This window comes from Panicum virgatum, chromosome 3N (genome assembly GCF_016808335.1).
Source record: "Panicum virgatum strain AP13 chromosome 3N, P.virgatum_v5, whole genome shotgun sequence".
Taxonomy (NCBI): domain Eukaryota; kingdom Viridiplantae; phylum Streptophyta; class Magnoliopsida; order Poales; family Poaceae; genus Panicum; species Panicum virgatum.
In genome coordinates this window covers 10,952,947-10,961,883 of record NC_053147.1, presented here as the reverse complement: position 1 = coordinate 10,961,883, position 8,937 = coordinate 10,952,947, and the positions used below count along the sequence as shown (strand labels likewise).

General features: G+C 43.6%; 1 non-coding gene across 1 annotated transcript; it reads left to right on the top strand.

The window, feature by feature from the left end:
• Positions 1-523: 523 nt before the first annotated feature.
• On the top strand, positions 524-595 carry TRNAM-CAU. Its single transcript has one exon. It is a non-coding gene; the product is annotated as a tRNA-Met (tRNA).
• The last annotated feature ends 8,342 nt before the right edge of the window (positions 596-8,937 follow it).

The window sequence follows — 8,937 nt, the reverse complement described above, 5'->3', positions numbered from 1 at the left end:
GAGCACCTCGACGACGCTTCGACCCGCGCCTCCTCCACGGCTTCGACCACGTCCACCTCGACTTCGGCTACTACGGCACTAAAGGGCTCTCATCTGCATGAGTCTCCAGTCAAAACTTTCGCACCGGCGTTCCGACTGCAGGGGGATACGTCTCCATTGTTCTCCAGTCTGACCGTTCGTGTTGCTACCGCTACGACTGCGGAGGGATGTTAGAGTATATTAGGCAACTCCGGATATGGTTAGTTTAGGATTGATTGTAATCCCGAGATAACCTTCCTTATCTCTAGGAGAGGTTACTTGCCCTCCAAGCCATGTACTCTATATATTCGCCATAGAGGCTCAATGTAATACATTGACCACATTATACGCATTCTACTTTCCAACACCATGGCCCATCGCCCTTCGCGGCCTTTGATCTGTCACAAGGTCGCTGGGTAGCTAGCGGCCCAAATTCGGATTGGGAGCTCATGTGCGCCGGGTTTAGTATTATAAGTTGAGGTCCTTAAACTGCTAAGCATAATATATCAGAGTGGCGCAGCGGAAGCGTGGTGGGCCCATAACCCACAGGTCCCAGGATCGAAACCTGGCTCTGATATTTTTTTTGTGTTTTATAATTTCTCTTTCTTTTTGTCTGCTGACGTTCTCTTTGGCATCTTTACTCCCAACAAACCTGATGCGATTGCAGAAGTTGCATAGAACAGAAACTACTATATGTAGTGTGCTCTTGAAGCTTAAAAAAATCAAGACGTAGCAAAACTGAAAAAAGTTGCCACGCAAAGATCATCTGAACTTCCCCCCAAAACGCATCTTGCATGACCAGATAAAGATACGGCGGCCACCACTACTCGACACCAGTGCGAGAGCGTTGGCATTGTTGATTTGATCGATCCTCACCATACGACGAACACGTACGATCGACAGCTTATGCTTTCCAACGAATTCACGTATTCACAGGGGTCGGCCAGCCCTGCCGCTTCCTTCAAGTCGATCCGCCATCTCTTCCCGAACAACGTGGCTACGCACTGCAAACTGCAAAGGAGAGACCCGCCGTGCGCCGCCGCCGGCCGGTTTGCTTTCAACATCTCAGACGACGTTATACCAGCACCTGCCTGTGTATCGCCTGCATCTTTGTTCTTTAGGTTGCCGCCGATCGATGGATCGACCTCGCTGTTCAGCTAGGCAAATCAGCCCAAGCATCCATCACCAGACATCATTATTAACATAATATGTGCATCCAAATGTGGTATTAGATTTTTTCATGAGCATCCATCATCAGACATCATTATTAACTTTCTCATATTAGATTTTTCATGGGCATGAGCAGATGCTAGGTTGAAATTGCGCGTGTAAGACCAAATGTGGTACTTGAAAGTGAGTTGCTTATATTAATGGTATTAGACTATGGCTGGAAGTGACTTAATTGGTTCAAAGAATCCGGTTAATCAGTGCCGTATATAAGCTTGATTGCAGATCTGCTTGGCTGCAGCATCTAATGTGTCACCCATTTGTTTGTCTTCCTGAAATTATCTGCAGGTTTTGAGCAGGCTGTGGCCCATGCATTGATTGCTGTTCCATTTCCGTGAGTGTAGGGATTGTAATTGACAAGTGGTTTGGGGTTTACACAAATCATGAACTAATGCTTGCAAATTTGGCTTAAGTGGTTTCAATTCAGCTGTCTGATTCTGAGCACATTCATTATTACACCCTGTACATGTTTGCAGCAAACTGGAGCGGCTTCTCTGTAATCTTTAGTTGCAACCTTTTCCTTGTTGTTGCAAAATTTACAGATAAAATCTGAGCGTCCCTGCAAGGACAATTCTCTGATCCAAAGTTAATTTAATAAAGCAAACAATCCTGTAGTAAGTTGCTCAGCCTTTATAATTACATGGCTATTTACCCTTGCAAAGTTATTCTCTTCCATGAACACAATCACGGTCACATTGGCCCTGGGTTCCACTAAAGAGCTTCTCCACAAAGGATGGGGGTCTCCATGTCCCCCGCACAATATTGTCGTCGCCGCTCCACACCAAGTCGGAGGGTCGATGACGTGCCGGCGAGCCTTCAAAGCTCCAAAGTGCCGGCGCACCGAATTCTTCTTTTGGTTCACTAAAGAACCTCAGCACAAAGGCACTTGGCCTTACAGTCTCACTCACTAAGAGCTATCCTTTACACAACACTTTCAAAGTGTGCTAAGGGCTAAGGATGTGAACACTAAGCTTTTGGATGGCTTGGAGATGTTCTTGGGTGTGTTTGTGACTTCCTTGAACTCCAGCAATCTTCAAATGGTCGGGGGATGGCATATATATAGGCCTCTAAGTTGAACTAGCCGTTTTGAGCCATTACCCAACTTTCTGCGTATGCACCGGTGTATCCGAAGGTACAGCACCGGTGCATCCAGTCACTCTGATCTTCAGGGTATCCGTTGGGGCTTTGACAGCTGACGTGGTGCCACCGGTTAGACCGGTCCCATGCACCGGTGCATCACCGGTTCATCCGGTCCTGAAGAGATCTTCAGCTTCTGTCTTGAGTTACATCGGTGCCTCACTCCTGTGCACCACCGGTTCATCCGGTGCTAAAGAAAGTCATCTCGCCAACTTGTCATGCTCTCTGGTGCATGACAATGTGCTTGCACCGACGCCTCAAAGTAGTATCACCGGTGTACCCAGTGCAACATAGACTTCTGCACTTGGCTGACTTCTGCGCAGACTAAATGCACCGGTGGTGGTGCACCGGTGCATCCGAGCCCTACCGGATAGACCGGTGCTCGGTCACCGGTTCATCCGGTGCTGCTGTTTTCTGTGGAACTCGTCCAATTCATCGTTTCTTTGAGTCCCTTCTTCGTGTTTTGTTTTGCTTGGCCTTTTTGCTTCATCTCTGGGATCTAATAACATTTACTTAACAAACACATTAGTTCCATTGATTGTGTTGTTACTCAATTACCAAAATCACAAATAATGGCCTAATGGGCCATTTTCCTTACACGCGCGCTGCGCGCGGGTAGGCCGTGGGTCACATTCAGAAAACTGCCCCCGAGAACAGTTCGGTTTTTTCCAAATTCAGAAGCATTTTTGGATATGTTTTTAAGAATTTGAATAGAATTTTGAATTTGCACCAAAGTGTAAATTATTTAGAATCAAGAACACATAATTTTTTGCTTTTGAATATATATAGAATTTTCACATATTTTCGCTGCAAATAATTTATTTTTGTCTCTATGTTCATTTGAACCAACGAGATAATTAATATAGAGGCTTATAGAATTTGTTTCTCAGAAATTTTTGTGCATTATGATATTGTAATTTCTGACCAAAGTTGTTATTGCAATATTATAATTTTGTCCAGAATTCTTTATGCATTATTTCTTTTTCTGCCCAACGGTGATTAGGAATTAATGCACATATTATCGCATGTTTTAATTTTGACCAACGTTAAATTGATACATGCATTTATTGTTGTCCTCACAAATTTTGAATTCAAATTTCAAGCTCTAATGCTATGGCTTATGTGAATGCCATTCCTGAACTGGATGGCAATAACTATAGGAAATGGTATCAGAAATTGGAGATAGCTCTGGCGATGGCCAATATAGATTTGGCCATCACAATGCCAGCTCCACAAGAACCAGAAAAGTCCGTAAGGGCACGGAATGAAGAAGCAGCTGCTTGGGCTATCCGAGAGAAGAATTTTGACTCTGCTATGACCAGATATGATGCTGACAAGACACGTTGGAATGAATCCAACCGCAAGTGTCTTATGGTCATGAAGGGTTCCACTTCAGATGCCATCAAGATAGCGATCCCAGATTGTGACACCGCTTCAGAATATTTAGCAAAGGTGAAGAGTCCGTTTACTGGTTCTTCCAAAGCTTATGCTGCCATTCTTGCTGAGCAGCTTATCACCAAGAAATACACTGGCGGTGGCATTAGAGAACATATCTTAGAAATGAGCCACATGGCCAACAAGCTCAAGACAATGGACATGCCTTTGCCAGAAAAGTTCATTATTTAGCTGGTCTTCAAGTCCCTACCAAAGGCGTTTGAGGCATTTCATGTCAACTATAACGCTTTTCCAGAAGATTGGGGTATTGACAAGCTGATTGGCATGTGCGTTCAAAAAGAAGATCTTCTTAAGAACACCAATGGTGGTGAGCTTGCTTTTCAAGTTCAGCACAAGAAAAAGAACTTTCAGAATAAGAACTTCCAGCATAACAAGAGAACTTTCCCACCAGGCAAGAATTAGCATGAGAGTGGCCCTTCCAGACCACCTCCACAGAACCTCCAGAAAGACTGGGAAAATTTTCCAGTTGACCAAGACCAGTGCCTGAAGTGCAAAAAGAGAGGGCATCACAAGAGGGACTGCCCCGAGTTCCTGAAAGAGTTGTTAAGAAAGGGTGAGGACACCATTACTTTTGTAGATGAATCCCTGTATTTAAGTTATGACAAATTCACTTGGTGGATTGATTCTGGTACAACTACTCATGTTGCTAATTCTTTACAGGGATCAAGTATGAGGAGGACCCTGCCAAGAGGCGCAAGAAGAATTAAAGTTGCAAACGGTGTAGAAGCTGAAGTCGAAGCCATTGCAAAATTTCACTTAGAATTATATAGTGGCTTTGTACTTTGTCTGAGAGATATTCTTTATGTACCGTCTTTGCAATGAAACTTAATAAGTGTGTCTAAATTAGATGATAACACTATTGCTTGTCATTTTGGTGATGGCAAGTGTAAGATACAAGTTAATTCAGAATGTGTTGGTCTTGCCTTCCGACAAGACAAATTATATTTGCTTTCATTATCTGAGAATGTGAATGTTGTATGTTCTGAGAATAAAAATGCCTCCTCATATGACAATATTACTAAGAAACGCAAATGAATTAATACAATCTCGTCGAAATTATGGCACTGTCGTTTAGGCCATATTTCGATGGGGAGAATAGAGCGCTTAGTGAAAGCATCAATTCTTCCACCATTAGAATTTTCAGATTTAGAACAATGTATTAATTGCATTAAAGAAAAATTCGTTAAGAACATAAATAAAGGTGCCAAACAAAGTGCGGGAATTCTAGAAATAATCCGCACAGATATATATGGACCATTCCCTGTCACTACTGTAGATGGTTATGTTTCTTTCATAACGTTTACAGACGATTACTCGCGTTATGGCTACATTTATCCAATCAAAGAACGATCAGAAGCGTTGGATAAATTCAAGATATTCAAAATAGAAGTAGAAAACCAACATGATTTAAAGATTAAGATAGTCAGATCCGACCGTGGGGGAGAGTACTACGGTCGACACCCCCCTATGGCCAAGTTCCAGGACCTTTTGCAAGGTTCTTTATGGAAAATAGCATAGTTGCCCAGTATTCTACACCGGGCGACCCTCAGTAGAACGGAGTAGCAGAAAGAATAAACCATACCCTGATGGATATGGTCAGAAGTATGATGAGCTACTCCACGCTACCGATTAACTTGTGGATGGAGGCGTTAAAAACCGCCATTTACATTCTTAATCGGGTGCCAAGTAAATCGGTGCCGAAAACACCGTATGAACTATGGACAGGAAGAGAACCCTCGCTTAATCATTTTCACGTATGGGGCTGTCCAGCCGAGGCCAAAGTATTTAATCCGAATATTGGGAAGCTAGATCCCAAGACAGTCAGTTGTCATTTTATTGGCTATCCAGAAAAGTCTAAGGGATATCGTTTTTATTGTCCCGACAGACACATGAAGTTTGTAGAAACAAGACACGCTGCCTTCTTAGAAGATCAGATGACCAGGGGGAGCATGGTAGCCAGAAAAATCGACCTTGAGGAGAAGCGGGTATATGTTCCCACTCCGATGATTCAAGAGCCTTATTTCTCATTACCTATGGTTGTGGCACCGATAGAGCAAGAAACTGCAGTGCCAACACCTGTTGTAAGTCCACATGATGTTGCAGTGCAGGAAACTGCAGTGCCACCACCTGTTGTTGGTCCCTCTAGCGTGGCGTCAAATGGAAATGAGGGCTCTGTTCCTCGGGGCCAAATAGAACCCGTTGCCATGGATGAGGGGAAGCAACAACAGCCTCCTGTGCAAGAAATAACAGTCGCAGTGGCCCCCGAGGAGGTCACTAAGAACTAGAAAACTAGCTATTTCTAATGACTATGAAGTCTATAATAGCGAAGAAATACAGAATGAGGTGATCCCACTTCTTTTGAAGAAGCCATAAAAATCGCTAATTCATCCAAATGGTTTGCAGCCATGGAAGATGAAATGAGATCTATGAATACCAATAAAGTTTGGGACTTAGAAGAAATTCCTAAAGGAGCCAAAACAGCAGGCTGCAAGTGGGTCTATAAAACAAAAATGTGACTCCAAAGGGAACATAGAAAGATATAAAGCGCGGCTCGTGGCAAAAGGCTTCACGCAAAGAGAATGAATAGATTACAATGAGACCTTCTCTTCGGTCTCATATAAAGACTCTTTCAGAATAATAATGGCCTTAGTGGCACATTATGATTTAGAATTGCATCAGTTGGATGCAAAGACGACATTCCTAAATGGGGATTTGTATGAAGATGTCTACATGGCACAACCCAAAGGTTTTGTCGTGGAAGGCAAAGAAAATTTAGGATGCCGCTTGAGAAAATCGATTTATGGCTTGAAGCAAGCCACGAGGCAGTGGTACTTGAAATTTGATGAAACAATTAGAAAGTTTGGATTTAAAAAAATGAAGAGGACAATTGCATTTATGCGAAGTTCAAGAACGGAAAATTTATTTTCCTCATCTTGTATGTGGATGACATTCTGCTATCTAGCAGTGATGTTAATCTACTACTGGATACAAAGAAATTCTTGTCCCCAAAATTTGACATGAAAGATCTTGGTGAAGCTTCGTTCGTTTTAGAAATTGAGATTCACCGAGATAGAAGAAAAAATGATTTATGATTATCACAGAAAGCATACTTAGAAAAAATATTAAAGAAATACGATATGCATGCGTGCAAGCCCACACCTGCTCCAATAGTCAAGGACGACAGTTTCGGGAAACACCAGTGTCCCAAGAACCAGTATGAACTCGAGCAAATGAATGCAGTGCCTTATGCTTCAGCTGTCGGAAGCTTACAGTATGCACAAGTGTGCATACGCCCTGACTTAAGTTTTGTTACCGGGGTACTTGGCAGATACCAGAGTAATCCAGGCATAGAGTACTGGAAAATGGTAAAGAAAGCTTTGCGCTATGTGAGGGGCACAACTGGCCTCATGCTAACATATAGAAAATTAGAAACTTTAGAAATAGAAGGGTATTCAGATTCATATTTTGTAGGAGATGCAGATGATAGAAAGTCCATATCTGGATACATCTTCACTTTTGCAAAAGGAGCAATATCGTGGAAAAGCTCCAAACAGTCAGTTACAGCATCCTCCACGATGTATGCTGAATTTGTGGCATGTTATGAGGCCTCGGGGCAGGTCACATGGCTAAAGAAATTTGTACCCGGATTGAAAGTGGTCGACAACATAGAAAAACCACTGAAATTATACTGCGACAACGAGCCAGCAGTATTCTATGCTCATAACAACAAGTCGAGTGGTGTTGCCAAACACATCGACATCAAGTTCTATGTTGTTAAGGAGCAAGTCCAGGATCAAACTATTTGTCTAGAACATATCAAAACAAACAAGATGTTAGCGGACCCGCTTACAAAAGGCCTACCACCCAATGTGTTCAGAGAACACTTAGCCGGCATGGGTTTAAGGGAAAGCCTATGATTCCTGGACGAAGAGGGCCCTAGAATAAGACTCTGTCTCATACCGGAAAGGTGATTGTGGCTGTTAATCTGACAGTAATAATTGTCATGACGAGGCACGCCCTATACACTGATCTGCAATGGGATGGACCAAACTCAGATAAAGAACAAGAATAAGAAAGTGAGAGATCAAGGGGGAGAATGTTGGATGTGATCTCCAGGGCCCGATCTAAAGATTGGATTGGGCCAAATCCCCTTGATTGCTCCCTGATCGGCGGTGCCCAGCTTATATGGCTGGTGGGCCCTCGTCGCCCGCGCTATATAGAAACGGGAAGGGGGTCGGGGCTCGTCATCCAAAGTTTGCCGCTGCCACAAACCCTTCCCACATCCCGATCCGATCACGGGTAGCGCGAGGCCGACGGGAAGAGCCACCACATCGCTCCCCACCGCCGTCGCCGTTCCCAGCCAGTGCCGGTACAGGCTCGAAGGGTACCGGTACCCTCGCCGCCCACCGCCGCCGCCGGATCAGCGCCTCGATGAGCCAGACTTCCTCGCCTCCATCCTCGACTCCATCGACGCGATGGCGCCCGCCGGCACTAGCTCGTCCGCCCCGACGCCGACCGACAGTCTGCGTCCTCCTCTCTCCCTCTTTTCCTTTGTACTAGTCTAGGGCCATGAACTATTGGTTATCTACTCAGAATGTGTACCCCTAGACTCGATTTGTACACTAGATGTGATCCTTGTACAGAAAAAGGGAAGATTAGAATCTAACAGTTCTTTGTTGAGTTGATCACCAGATCCATAAATTTCTTCATCAGCAAATGCTCCAAGCTGCAGGCACATGATGTGGAGGAGCGGCTCCGCAGAGTTCTTATAAACCTTAGACGTATGCTTTCACTTGTCAAATGGACTTGTTTATGAGCTAGTACTAGTGGAATTCTGGCTTTGTCTTTAATGCATCTCGTTTCACAAGCATGCATTTTGTTTTCTTTTGTATGCCATTAATCAGCATATAACACAATCTTCCTACAATGCACATGCTCATTCTGCATGATTCTTGTAAGAACTGTTGTTTATGCTCTGAAAATGAAGGTGACTTTGTATCTAGTTTGTGATGTCTATTTCCTTGCACTGATGTTTTTTTATTGTATACTTAATTTTAGTTTATTGCTATGCTATCTGATTAATAACAACCTTTGGTGTTT